Source organism: Cynocephalus volans, chromosome 4 (genome assembly GCF_027409185.1).
Source record: "Cynocephalus volans isolate mCynVol1 chromosome 4, mCynVol1.pri, whole genome shotgun sequence".
In the NCBI taxonomy this organism is placed as follows: domain Eukaryota; kingdom Metazoa; phylum Chordata; class Mammalia; order Dermoptera; family Cynocephalidae; genus Cynocephalus; species Cynocephalus volans.
In genome coordinates this window covers 84,740,301-84,755,366 of record NC_084463.1, presented here as the reverse complement: position 1 = coordinate 84,755,366, position 15,066 = coordinate 84,740,301, and the positions used below count along the sequence as shown (strand labels likewise).

Below are 15,066 nucleotides of genomic sequence, written 5' to 3'. Positions count from 1 at the left end.
TAGGGAAACAGCAACAAAGCAGCAATTTAGCTCAACCACACAGCTCAAGTACTGATTCCCATAGGAAGTGGGATGAAAAGGACAAAAAATTAGTTCCAGCCCAGGCATACCACCAGTGCCTTGGTGTCTGCCAGGGGACATGAGGCATGGAGTGGGGACTGGACCCCCCTCCCACAACCAGGCACACTGTGCCAGCACCTCAGGGCCTGCCTGGGGACCCAAGGCATGGAGAAGGGGACCAGAACCCCCAACCACAACCAGACATACCGCATCAGTGCCTCGGGGCCCACCCGCTGACCTGAAGCATGGAGCCAGGGACCGGAGCCCCCTCCCACAACCAGGCACCGCTCCAGTTCCTTGGGGCCCACCTGGGGACCCAAGCTATGGAGCCAGGGACCAGACACTCCTCACAACCAGGCACACCAGCAGCACCAAGAAGCATGCCAAAAACATCACCTCCATGTGGGTGGCCCATCACAGCCGTCACAATAACCATGGCTGCCATGAAAGCAGCTAGATGCCACAACCACCATGCAAATGGTCCACCAGCCCCTGGAATGCACTGACACAAGGAGAGTCACCAGCAGAGATAAAGAAAAGAGGAGGACGTCTCTCTCCACAAAGCCCATTTCAGAGTGACAGAGAAGCATCTGCTCTATGATAATATTGGGGGACCTGATCACACCTCTCAGCATTGGACAGATCATCTAGGCAACAAATCAACAGAGTAACCATTATTCTTTAAGAAGGAGAGAAGAAATCTAGGGTAATTACAGGGAGTATGGGGAGAGATTGGACAAAGGGTGTAAAGAATAATTATGATTTGTAACAATACTTAGGCTAGTAATATTGCTTGGTCAACATATCTCTATGTTGAACCCCCAAAATATGTATAATCAATTTTGATTCAATAAAAATGAAAAAAATATATAAAATCCCTTATGAATGACAAAATGAAAACAGTAGAAAATGTACTATTGTAAGCTTGACATATATGTGAAAGTGATACCAATGAAACAGAGATTTGGGACAAAATTGGCCTTGGAAGCTGGTGTAGCAGAGCATAAGCTTTCAGAATAGACCTGAAAGTCTTAATAGCTAAGGTTTGGGTTCTCACCAAGAGACAGCATTTCTGTGTTGCTACTTGGAAATAAAGAAGCACTTTAAATTTAATCATTGTTAAAGTTTATCAGAAAACTTTGTGGGTTTTGGTTGAGAATATTCTGAAATGTTATAGGATTTGCCTCAGCTAAAACACATTGTACTGGTTTCAGGGAAATATTTCAGGCAGCACTTTTTTATGGGACATTTTTCTGCATTCTTTTACATTTTCATTGGGTTGTGAAGGCAGTGTACAAAAAAAAAAAAAATAAATCCCCAGTGCTTTTTAAAATTTTCTCTTTCTGTATAGGCAGTCCTCACTTTGTATGGTACCACGTTAACGGAAATTCCTGCATATCTGAACTCTGTTCCTGATTCACCCCCTTGACTTGCACAGTTCCTTATGCAAAGTTAGGGTTGCCCATCTTTACAAGTTTTTTAATGAAATGTTTAAACAGCACATTTTTCTGTCTTTAGGCTATTAGACCAGCTTCCGAGAGCAAATGTTGTTCTCCTAAGGTATCTTTTTGGGGTATTACACAACATCGAACAACAGTCCTCGTGTAACCAGATGACTGCATATAATTTAGCTGTGTGTATCGCTCCAAGCATACTTTGGCCTCCTCTTTCCTCCAGGCCAGAAGTAGAAAGTGAATTTACAAAAAAGGTAAAGAAGTTTCTCATTTTTATGCCCTGGGGGACTGAGTCCCCAATTTGAAACCAAAATTCAGAGCATTAATTCTGAAAGACAGTTTCTTAATTAACTTAAGTACACCTCCTTATAAACTGAGTCTACTGATTGTGAAGTGTTTTATCCTATCCTAATAGGCTATAGGAAGGTGATTGTTAAGCAGAAAAGAGATTGCACTTGGATTTCTTCTCTTTTCCCTTTAAGGAGGCTAAACTCTATGACTGACTTAAACCATAAAGTGATAATAAAGCAGTTCATATGATTATTAAATTAAAAAAAAAAACCAAGGACTTTGGAGTTAGACAAGCCAAGGTTTAATTCTCAGCCCCCCATTTGCCAGATGTACAGTCTTAGGCAAAGTCAGTTATACTGAGCCACTATGTCCTCATCTGAAAAATGGAGGTGGTGATAATACTGTAGTTACTTGAAATCACACTCCTGTAGTGCCTGGCAGTTAATAAAGGGTTTGGGGATATTAGTTTCCTTTGCTCCCAACATTCCTCCTGCCCCTTGGCCTCAGCTACTGGGGTAAGAAACTACAGAAAGGTTCCAGTACATCTCAATGGATGCACAAAGCCCCCTAGTAAACTCTTACCCCCACAAGCACTTTCAGTTAGGAAGCTTATGGAAGGCAACAGTGGATAAGCTAGTCAGACAAGTGCATAGGTAGACACTAGTCAGGAAAAACACAAATGTTCTTTCTAGCTGTCTCTGTCCTTCACAATATACCCACAGAGGAGCCCTCTTCCCAAGCTTAGGACAAGCTGTCCTTTACACAAGAAGTACTTTGCATAAGTCTTTATCTTGTAATAATACTTTACAAATTTTAATAACAAAATATATTTCTTCATCCCAAACACCCTATAGAGAATACTTGAAATTATCCCAATTTTACAAACAGAGCTATTGGTATAAAATGTTAGCATTAAGCCAAGTACACAAATAATTTTAGGCCACTGATTAAAATTAAGTTCTATGTCCAAACTTCTCTTGAAAGTATTTTTTAGGGGAAAATTTTGTATACTTTTAAAGCATATAAATTTCTCAGGATACTTTAGTATTTTTTGTTAAAATCAAGATTCACATAAAATGTGATTTATAAACACGTTATATGAAAAGTAGCAGTTCATTCTCCCTTTTTTACAGGTTCCCCTGCTTGTACAGTTTCTGATTGAAAATTGCTGCACGATATTTGGTGAAGAAATTACTTCCCTCTTAGGAGAGACTTCAGTGAGATGTGACACTAGAGAGAATGCCTCAGGTATTGTGAATAATTGGGTTGGTTTTTGTGAGAAAGAGAGATTTTGTCTGTGAAGATGCTGGGACAGTGGTTGCCCAGAAGCCCACAGCAGCTGAGGTGAAAGAGGCCTCTGACCTGGGTCACTGGGGCCCAGGGCCTCTGTTCCTTCCTTAGAAGTCCTGCTATATAGGTCAGGGTATATTAGCAGTGTGGTGGGATTAAGAAATGTGTAAGATGAGGTCCCAGCCTTCAAGAAATGTTTAATGGCAGCGTGCTGTGGCATAGTTTGAAGCTTTTTTTTTTTTTTTTTTAAGTAAAACTTTATGAAGAATCCTACTATATATAATAGAATTGCTGTTGTTAAAACTAGGGTAGAAGGCCCAGAGGCAGTAGAGGCAGACCTGTTTTTTGTTCTTGTTTTCCTTTTTCTCCTTCCTCTTACTGGTCCCCGAGACACCTCAGGATTCTAGTGTGCTATGAAACAGTTTGAAAACTAGCATCATTTTGTGGGGGAAGTGCTGAATTCAAAGACATACAACCTTCCAGAATTCCTCTACTGCCAGTTATGTCATCCTTGACCAATTATTCTATGCCACTGAACATCAGTATCTTCATCTGTAAAATGTGGAATACAATAAAATCTAACTTAATGATTATTGTAAAGGTTAACTAAGGTAATGGATATTAAAGAACTTTGTAAAAGAGGAACTAATAGGGTTAGTAAATGGTTTCCCCAAGACTACAGTTAATCATGTATAAACACCAACAATCCATGTTGAAGGCAGTCTTATTTGGAATCTGGGTATACCTAGTATTAATTCCCTTATGCTGTTGTTTTGGTTTGGGTTTTTTTTTTTAACCTTTTCATGGTCTTATAACATTTTCACTGTTTTGAGAAAACCTTAAGAAACGTTTTGTCAGGAACTGAGATAAGTTTAGTACAGTATACCCCAACAGTTTATTTTTCTTCTGCACTAACAATTGAGAAGATTGTGACAGAATCTTTCTTTCCTGAGAGTAGAGATTTGAACACTCTATGTGAAAAGAGAATTTAACTAAGCACCATAGTTTGTGTTTAAGGCAGCTTGGGCTATATTTATGGTAAGTAAATATGTTAACCATGCTCTGGTTTTTTTTTTGACAGCTATCTCTTGCTTCCAACCAAGTGACTCTTCCCATGACAGCTTGGAAAATGAAGTAAATGGGGATGTGGATGCTCCATGTAGTGACTTGGCAAATAAACTTGACCAGAGTAGCAGAAGGATGGACTCTGTCTTAACCCTCAGTGACCATAGTCTTGACCAGCCTAAGGCCGAAGGCCTTGACCAGCTTGAGGCTGAAGACCTTGACCAGCCTGAGATGGAAGACCTTGACCAGCCTGAGGTTGAAGGCCTTGACCAGCCTGGGGCGGAAGGCCTTGACCAGCCTCAGGTTGAAGGCCTTGACCAGCCTGAGGCCGAAGGGCTTGACCAGCCTGAGATGGAAGACCCTGACCAGCCTCAGGCCAAAGACCCTGACGAGCCTGAGGTCGAAGACCCTGACCAGCCTCAGGCCAAAGGCCCTGACCAGCATCAGGTCGAAGGCCCTTACCAGCCTGAGGCGGACGGCCCTGACCAGCCTGAGGCGGACGGCCCTGACCAGCCTGAGGCCAAAGGCCCTGACCAGCCTGAGGCGGAAGGCCTTGAGCAGCCTGAGACCGAAGGCCTTGAACAGCCTGAGACGGAAGGCCTTGACCAGCCTGAGGCCGAAGGCCTTGACCTGCCTGAGGCCGAAGGCCTTGACCAGCCTGAGATGGAAGACCCTGACCAGCCTCAGGCCGAAGGCCCTGACCAGCCTCAGGTCGAAGGCCCTGACCAGCCTGAGATGGAAGACCCTGACCAGCCTGAGGTCGAAGACCCTGACCAGCCTGAGGCTGATGGCCTTGACCAGCCTGAGATGGAAGACCCTGACCAGCCTGAGGTCGAAGACCCTGACCAGCCTCAGGCCGATGGCCCTGACCAGCCTCAGGTCGCAGGCCCTGACCAGCCTCAGGCCGAAGGCCGTGACCAGCCTGAGGCGGATGGCCTTGACCAGCCTCAGGCCGAAGGCCCTGAACAGCCTCAGGTCGAAGGCTCTGACCAGCCTGAGGCCGAAAGCCCTTACCAGCCTGAGATGGAAGACCCTGACCAGCTTGGGGTCGAAGACCCTGACCAGCCTCAGGCCGAAGGCCTTGACAAGCCTCAGATGGAAGACCGTGACCAGCGTGAGGCCAATGGCCTTGATCAGCCTGAGGTCGAAGGCCTTGAGCAGCCTGAAGTTGAAGGCCTTGACCAGCCTGAGATGGAAGACCTTTACCAGCCTGAGGCCGAAGGCCTTGACCAGCCTGAGATGGAAGACCCTGACCAGCTTGAGGTCGAAGACCCAGACCAGCCTCAGGCCGAAGACCCTGACCAGCCTCAGGTTGAAGGCCCTGACCAGCCTGAGGCCGAAGGCCCTGACCAGCCTCAGGTTGAATGCCCTGACCAGCCTGAGGCCGAAAGCCCTTACCAGCCTGAGGCTGAAGGCCCTGACCAGCCTGAGGCCGATGGCCTTGACCATCCTGAGGCTGAAGGCCTTGACCAGTCTCAGGTCAATGGCCTTGATGAGCCTGAGGTTGAAGGCCTTGACCAGCCTGAGATGGAAGACCCTGACCAGCCTGAGGTCGAAGACCCTGAACAGCCGCAGGCCGAAGACCCTGACCAGCCTCAGGCCGAAGGCACTGACCAGCCTGCGGCAGACAGACTTGAGCAGCCTCAGGACGAAGGCCCTGACCAGGCTGAGGCCAAAAGCCTTGACCAGCATGAGGCAGAAGGCCTTGACCAGCCTGAGGTTGAAGGCCTTGACCAGCCTGAAGTTGAAGGCCTTGACCAGCCTGAGATGGAAGACCTTTACCAGCCTGAGGCCAAAGGCCTTGACCAGCCTGAGATGGAAGACCCTGACCAGCCTGAGTCCGAAGGCCTTCACCAGCCTGAGGCTGAAGTCCCTGACCAGCCTGAAATGGAAGGCCTTTACCAGCCTGAGGTCGAAGGCCCTGACCAGCCTGAGGCCGAGGACCCTGACCAGCCTCATGTCAAAGGCCCTGACCAGCTTGAGGCTGATGGCCTTGACCAGCCTGAGATGGAAGACCCTGACCAGCCTGAGGTCGAAGGCCCTGACCAGCCTCAGGCGAACGGCCTTCACCAGCCTGAGGCGGAAAGCCTTGACCAGCCTGAGGCGGAAGGCCTTGACCTGCCTGAGGCGGAAGACCTTGACCAGCCTGAGATGGAAGACCTTGACCAGCCTGAGGTCGAAGGCCTTGACCAGCCTGAGGGTGAAGGCCTTGACCAGCCTGAGATGGAAGACCTTGATCAGCCTGAGATGGAAGGCCCTGACCAGCGTGAGATGGAAGACCCTGACCAGCCTCAGGCCGAAGGCCGTGACCAGCCTGAGGCAGAAGGCCTTGACCAGCCTGAGGCCGATGGCCTTGAACAGCCTGAGGTCGAAGGCCTTGACCAGCCTGAGATGGAAGACCTTGACCAGCCTGAGGCAGAATGCCTTGACCACCCTGAGGCCAAAGGCGCTGACCAGCCTGAGGCCGAAGGCCCTGACCAGCCTCAGTTCGAAGGCCCTGACCAGCCTCAGGCCGTAGGCCCTGAACAGCCTCAGGTCGAAGGCCCTGACCAGCCTGAGGCCGAAGGCCTTGACCAGCCTGAGATTGAAGACCCTGACCAGCTTGAGGTCGAAGACACTGACCAGCCTGAGGCCGAAGGCCTTGACCAGCCTGAGGCGGATGGCCTTGACCAGCCCGAGGTCAAAGGCCTTGACCAGCCTGAGGCGGATAGTCTTGACCAGCCTGAGGCCGAAGGCCTTGACCAGCCTGAGATGGAAGGCCTTGACCAGCCAGAGGCCGAAGGCCCTGACCAGCCTGAGGCTGAAGGCCCTGACCTGCCTGAGGCCGAAGGCGCTGACCAGCCTCAGGTCAAAGGCCCTGACCAGCCTCAGGCTGAAGGCCATGAACAGCCTCAGGTCGAAGGCTCTGACCAGCCTGAGGCCGAAAGCCCTTACCAGCCTGAGGCCAAAGGCCTTGAGCAGCCTGAGGCGGATAGCCTTGACCAGCCTGAGGCCGAAGGCCTTGAGCAGCCTGAGGTGGATAGCCTTGACCAGCCTGAGGCCGAAGGCCTTAAGCAGCCTGAGATCGAAGACCCTGACCAGGTTGAGGTCGAAAACCCTGACCAGCCTCAGGCCGTAGGCCCTGACCAGCCTCAGGTCGAAGGCCCTGACCAGCCTGAGGCCGAAGGCCCTGACGAGGCTGAGGCCAAAAGCCTTGACCACCCTGAGGCGGAAGGCCTTGACCAGCCTGAGGTTGAAGGCCTAGACCAGCCTGAGATGGAAGACCTTTACCAGCCTGAGGCCAAAGGCCTTGACCAGCCTGCGATGGAAGACCCTGACCAGCCTGAGGCCAAAGGCCTTTACCAGCCTCAGGTCAAAGGCCTTGACCAGCCTGAGGCTGAAGTCCTTGACCAGCCTGAAATGGAAGGCCTTGACCAGCCTGAGGTCGAAGGCCTTGACCAGCCTGAAGCCGAGGACCCTGACCGGCCTCAGGTTGAAGGCCCTGACCAGCTTGAGGCTGATGGCCTTGACCAGCCTGAGATTGAAGACCCTGACCAGCCTCAGGCCGAAGGCCCTGACCAGCCTCAGGGGAACGGTCTTGACCAGCCTGAGGCCGAAAGCCTTGACCAGCCTGAGGTCGAAGGCCTTGACCAGCCTGAGGTCGAAGGCCTTGACCAGCCTGAGATGGAAGACTTTTACCAGCCTGAGGCCGAAAGCCTTGACCAGCCTGAGGCGAAAGGCCTTGACCAGCCTGAGGTCGAAGGCCTTGACCAGCCTGAGATGGAAGACCTTGACCAGCCTGAGGTCAAAGCCCTTGACCAGCCTGAGATGGAAGACCTTGACCAGCCTGGGATGGAAGACCCTGACCAGCATGAGATGGAAGACCCTGACCAGCCTCACGCCGAAGGCCCTGACCAGCCTCAGGTTGAAGGCCGTGACCAGCCTGAGGCGGATGGCCTTGGCCAGCCTGAGGCAGAAGGCCTTGACCAGCCTGAGGCCGATGGCCTTGAACAGCCTGAGGTCAAAGGCCTTGACCAGCCTGAGATGGAAGACCTTGACCAGCCTGAGGCCGAAGGCCCTGGCCACCCTGTGGCCGAAGGCCCTGACCAGCCTCAGTTCAAAGGCTCTGACCAGCCTCAGGCCGAAGGCCCTGAACAGCCTCAGTTCGAAGGCCCTGACCAGCCTCAGGCCGAATGCCCTGAACAGCCTCAGGTTGAAGGCTCTGACCAGACTGAGGCCGAAGGCGTTGAGCAGCCTGAGATGGAAGACCCTGACCAGCTTGAGGTCGAAGACCTTGACCAGCCTCAGGCCGAAGACCCTGACCAGCCTCAGGCCGAAGGCCTTGAGCAGCCTGAGGAGGACGGCCTTGACCAGCCTGAGGTCGAAGGCCTTGAGGAGCCTGAGGTGGATACCCTTGACCAGCCTGAGATGGAAGGCCTTGACAAGCCTGAGGTCGAAGGCCTTGACCAGCCTGAGATGGGAGACCTTGACCAGCCTGATGCCGAAGGCCTTGACCAGCCAGAGGCCGAAGACCCTGACCAGCCAGAGGCCGAAGGCGCTGACCAGCCTGAGGCCGAAGGCGCTGACCAGCCTGAGGCCGAAGGCGCTGACCAGCCTGAGGCCGAAGGCCCTTACCAGCCTCAGGTTGAAGGCCCTGACCAGCCTCAGGCCGAAGGCCCTGAACAGTCTGAGGCCGAAAGCCCTTACCAGCCTGAGGCCGAAGGCCTTGAGCAGCCTGAGATGGAAGGCCCTGACCAGCCTCAGGCCGAAGACTCTGACCAGCCTCAGGTCGAAGGCCCTGACCAGCCTGAGCTGGAAGGCCTTGACCAGCCTGAGCTGGAAGGCCTTGACCAGCCTGAGGCCGAAGACCCTGACCAGCCTGAGGCCAAAGGCCTTGACCAGCCTGAGATAGAAGACCCTGACCAGCTTGAGGTCAAAGACCCTGACCAGCCTCAGGCCGAAGACCCTGACCAGCCTGAGGTTGAAGGTCCTGACCAGCCTCAGGTGGATGGCCCTGACCAGTCTGAGGCCGAAAGCCTTGACGAGCCTGAGGCTGACGGCCTTGACCAGGCTGAGATGGAAGTCCCTGACCAGCCTGAGGTCGAAGGCCCTGACCAGCCGCAGGCCCAAGGCCTTGACCAGCCTGAGGCCGAAGGCACTGACCAGCTTGAGGCGGACGGCCTTGACCAGCCTCAGGTTGAAGGCCCTGACCAGCCTGAGGTGTATAGCCTTGACCAGTCTGAGGCCGAAGGCCTTGACCAGCCTGAGCTGGAAGGCCTTGACCAGCCTGAGGCCGAAGACCCTGACCAGCCTGAGGCCGAAAGCCTTGACCAGCCTGACATAGAAGACCCTGACCAGCTTGAGGTCGAAGACCCTGACCAGCCTCAGACCGAAGACCCTGACCAGCCTGAGGTTGAAGGCCTTGACCAGCCTCAGGTGGATGGCCCTGACCAGCCTGAGGCCAAAAGCCTTGACCATCCTGAGGCCGAAGGCCTTGACCAGTCTCAGGTCGAAGGCCTTGACGAGCCTGAGGCTGAAGGCCTTGACCAGCCTGAGATGGAAGGCCTTGACCAGCCTGAGATGGAAGACCCTGACCAGCCTGAGGTCGAAGGCCCTGACCAGCTGCAGGCCGAAGGCCTTGACCAGCCTGAGGCCGAAGGCACTGACCAGCCTGAGGCCGAAGGCCCTGACCAGGCTGAGGCTGAAAACCTTGATCAGCCTGAGGCAGAAGGCCTTGACCAGCCTGACGTCGAAAGCCTTGACCAGCCTGAGATGGAAGACCATTACCAGCCTGAGGCCAAAGGCCTTGACCAGCCTGAGATGGAAGACCTTGACCAGCCTGAGGCCGAAGGCCTTGACCAGCCTCAGGTCAAAGGCCTTGACCAGCCTGAGGCTGAAATCCTTAACCAGCCTGAAATGGAAGGCCTTGACCAGCCTGAGGTCGAAGGCCTTGACCAGCCTGAGGCCGAGGACCCTGACCCGCCGCAGGCTGTGGACCCTGACCAGCCTCAGGTCGAAGGCCCTGACCAGCTTGAGGCTGATGGCCTCGAGCAGCCTGAGATGGAAGACCTTGACGAGCCTGAGGTTGAAGGCTTTTTAACCCCGAGTGACTTTGACTTAGACCAGTCTAAAGATGAAGACATTCAAAGGAACCAGCCTCTTGAATCCAAGCTGATGACCGCTATAGTGATGTACAGAGAGGCTCTTCCACTGCAGGAGCATTTCAGTGCCCCATCTGACTTGTGCTCACCCAGCTACCTGTCCTCAGATGCAACAGATGCTCCAAAAACCCTGAGTCGACTCCAGCGCTGCTCGAAGCCCTGCACCAACTATCTAGATTCTAAGCTTTCCTCTCTCAAGGAGTTTTATCAGAAAAAATTACGCAAGTCCAGCCATGTTGCAATTTTCTCTCAAAAAGATGAGGATTATCTGAAGCAGAATCAATCTCTCCAGGAAGGGGATAAGACATGTTTTAAACAGAGTTCAGTCACAAGCACTAATGTCAGCAAGAAAAATGCCACCAATCAAAACATTAAGAAGAAAAGCATGTCTGGTACTGAAGGAAATCATGAAAAACTTTTCCCTAAGTCCAAGATATGTTTTAAACAGAGTTCAGTCACAAGCACTAATGTCAGCAAGGAAAATGCCACCAATCAAAACATTAAGAAGAAAAGCATGTCTGGTACTGAAGCAAATCATGAAGAACTTTTCCCTAAGTCCAAGATATGTTTTAAACAGAGTTCAGTCACAAGCACTAATGTCAGCAAGGAAAATGCCACCAATCAAAACATTAAGAAGAAAAGCATGTCTGGTACTGAAGCAAATCATGAAGAACTTTTCCCTAAGTCCAAGATATGTTTTAAACAGAGTTCAGTCACAAGCACTAATGTCAGCAAGGACAATGCCACCAATCAAAACATTAAGAACAAAAGCATGTCTGGTACTGAAGCAAATCATGAAGAACTTTTCCCTAAGTCCAAGATATGTTTTAAACAGAATTCAGTCACAAGCACTAATGTCAGCAAGGAAAATGCCACCAATCAAAACATTAAGTACAAAAGCATGTCTGGTACTGAAGGAAATCATGAAAAACTTTTCCCTAAGTCCAAGATATGTTTTAAACAGAGTTCAGTCACAAGCACTAATGTCAGCAAGAGAAATGCCACCAATCAAAACATTAAGAAGAAAAACATGTCTGGTACTGAAGCAAATCATGAAGAACTTTTCCCTAAGTCCAAGATATGTTTTAAACAGAGTTCAGTCACAAGCACTAATGTCAGCAAGGAAAATGCCACCAATCAAAACATTAAGAAGAAAAGCATGTCTGGTACTGAAGGAAATCATGAAAAACTTTTCCCTAAGTCCAAGATATGTTTTAAACAGAGTTCAGTCACAAGCACTAATGTCAGCAAGGAAAATGCCACCAATCAAAACATTAAGAAGAAAAGCATGTCTGGTACTGAAGGAAATCATGAAAAACTTTTCCCTAAGTCCAAGATATGTTTTAAACAGAGTTCAGTCACAAGCACTAATGTCAGCAAGGAAAATGCCACCAATCAAAACATTAAGTACAAAAGCATGTCTGGTACTGAAGGAAATCATGAAAAACTTTTCCCTAAGTCCAAGATATGTTTTAAACAGAGTTCAGTCACAAGCACTAATGTCAGCAAGAGAAATGCCACCAATCAAAACATTAAGAACAAAAGCATGTCTGGTACTGAAGGAAATCATGAAAAACTTTTCCCTAAGTCCAAGATATGTTTTAAACAGAGTTCAGTCACAAGCACTAATGTCAGCAAGGAAAATGCCACCAATCAAAACATTAAGAAGAAAAGCATGTCTGGTACTGAAGCAAATCATGAAGAACTTTTCCCTAAGTCCAAGATATGTTTTAAACAGAGTTCAGTCACAAGCACTAATGTCAGCAAGGAAAATGCCACCAATCAAAACATTAAGAACAAAAGCATGTCTGGTACTGAAGGAAATCATGAAAAACTTTTCCCTAAGTCCAAGATATGTTTTAAACAGAGTTCAGTCACAAGCACCAATGTCAGCAAGAAAAATGCCACCAATCAAAACATTAAGAACAAAAGCATGTCTGGTACTGAAGGAAATCATGAAAAACTTTTCCCTAAGTCCAAGCCAGTGTCCTTTTCTGTGGCATCATATAGTCATATGTCCTCACAAGATCATTCCAGGAACCAGCCCTTTGATGAAGATACATCGGGATACTCCCTGCCACACACAACAGGTACCCTCAAGAGTTCAAGGACACACTGGCACTGCTCAGAGCCCAACATAGATAACCAGCACTGCAAACTGATCTATCTCAGGGGGATTGATTCAAAGAAACAACATAAAACCAGCTGTGAAGCTGGTCTCTTGCAGGGAGAGGAGGATTATCTCAAACAGCATAAGTCTTTGCAAATGGAGGGTCAAAAGCTTATTAATCAGAGTTTGGTCATGGGGATTGAGTTGGGCAAGAGTAGTGCCACAAACCAAAACTCTGAGAAGGTTTTACCCCCAAGATTAAGCTTTTGCCCAAAGACTAGCTGTTCCAGCTTATCCTCCCCAGGCACTTCCGCATCTGGCTCATCAGCGAGCTGTCAGGACAGTCCTTTTTCTCAGATTTCTGAACATTCCGTGTTTACACCCACTGAAACTCCCTCTCCAATAGATTGCAATTTTCAGGCTCAAAGAAAACAGGGAGAGCTTTCTTCTGACTTTAGCAGTTCCAACTTCATTTCTGGAATGCCTGGTCCGTCATCAGGGCAGGGCAGCAGCCACCTCGTCAATACAAATAAGGATAGTGTAGGGTGGCATTCACGAATGCGTTCTATAACTCTTCACCTCAACACATGGTTGAGAAATGGTATAGCCAGTTTGAGAAACTGGTCCCTCAAAACGAAAGCAAAGGCAGCCAGGCCAGAGGAAAATAAAATAGGTTCTCTAAAAGGACTTTCAGAGCCACCTCCTCATGCTTCTGGTGTTGCAGAAGCCAACTCACTGGAAGAGAGACAGAAAGACATGCCCATGAAGGCAGTGGAAGGACTTGGTACTGTGCAGACAACCCATTCATATAATTCTTCTCCCTCCCAGGAATCAGAGAGACACAGCAGCTCTCCATTCAGCCTAGTAGACAGCGCACTCAAACTGTGTATGAAGTCCCACAAGGAAGTCAAGCTTGTAGGTCAGGGCTTTTCTAGAGTTCTGCGTTGGGGAAGAGCCTCAGCCGGCTATCAGAGAATGGAGGATATGGCCAGCCCAGACATTTAACCAAAGACATTTAACCACAATGAGGATCCGACATCTACGAGAACAAGAACTGGGCTAATAATATAAAGATGATAGTTATTATGACCCCTTTGTACAAGATATCTGGGATAGGTAGCATAAGGATAATTATTGCTAATACTTATGAATTATTGCTAATACTTTCATGAATTTGAAAATGCATGATGTAAAATCACAAGCAGAGCCCCATTTAAATCAGTCATCTTACTTTTAGCCTGAGCTATACCTTACTGTTACCTAGTGGCAAATGTGACTTATGGTATCTGCTGGTTTTGAGGCAAAAAGAATTATGTCTTTAAAGCTACTTTTGCAAGTTTAAGGTCAAAGAGGGAAACAAGCTACACAACCTACAACAGGATCTTCCAAATAAATTGAATGTGTCAGCCATCTGGAATTCTTATAAAAATTGATAAATTCCCCCAAGTTTAAAGATAATAAAAGCATATACTTAATTTAGCATACTACTGAAACTGCCTATAAGACTTTAAAGGCAGTAAAAGTATTAGTCATTTCTGAATCCTAAATGCCTGTATTTTACTTTCCTGCCAGTTTATTCAGTAAAAACTCAAAATGGGTTTTAAACATTGGTTTTAGTAAAAGAAACCATAAAAATGTATTTGAGCCTGCACCATATATATAATTAAGAAAAAACTTTTGAAGATCTTTATGTCTTATTTCCTGTTTTCTTTAGATGTCAAAATATTTGTCAGCAGTTATATTTTCTCTTTCACTAATCTATCTTCTGTATGTAACAACTAGCAAAACCTGAAGAAAATGTAATTATCAAGAAATTTTATTAAAACCCTACTACAGCCTGGCAGTTCTATGCCACCCTTCTGGGGCTCACCTGCTGATTATGTGTTGAGAGGATAGGTCACCTTCACTGTGTTGGTGGGCAATTGGTGGGTTCATTGCCAAGGATGCATCAGGTTTTAAAAGTAGGATGAATTCTGTGATGGAGATCTCGATGAGAAAATTGGTTCGTTATCTGAATTTCCGTAGATAAATGGACTGTACTTCAATCTGGGATTTGTCACTATAGGAATGATAGAAGCATGGGGCATGAAGAGTTCATGCTACAAAGGGAAATGACTATGGTGAGAACACAGATCACCACAAAATAGAAAGCAGGAAAGGAAACTGAGTAGGCCAAGTTGAGGAAACAAGGAGTTTATTGTACTTGACGAAAAGCAAACCCTGATGAATGACAGCCAATAAACGTTAAATGTATGAACTGTATAACTCTGCCATCTCATTTCTTCTCTTCTACCTACTAGTTCCTCGAAGACCCTAGCTCAATTAACACTGGTAAAAAAAGGTTATCTACCCTTGCTCTGGTCTTTCATGGTGCCAGGCACATTACAGCACCTAGGTGAGCTCTTGCATATTTACTATTCAGTTTTTCTGATTTTCTGCAAACCAAAACAGTAAATGTTAATCCAGTCTAGTCTCAGTGTCTGTGTGTTTGGACCAGTTCAGTGAGTGATTATCCTCAAGTTCTCCCCTAACTACAATTTCTGGGGAGGAGAGTGGAAAGGCCATGCACTTTAATATAATATTTAGTAAGTATACCGTCCCCTCCCCACCTCAGATTTTATTACTCTGGGAAAAACAAATCTTGATCATGAAAAAC

At 48.4% G+C, this 15,066-nt stretch overlaps 1 pseudogene; it reads left to right on the top strand.

Moving 5' to 3' along the window:
* LOC134375553 (rho GTPase-activating protein 20-like) overlaps positions 1–14,675 on the top strand; it is a 101,166-nt pseudogene extending 86,491 nt beyond the window's left edge.
* The last annotated feature ends 391 nt before the right edge of the window (positions 14,676–15,066 follow it).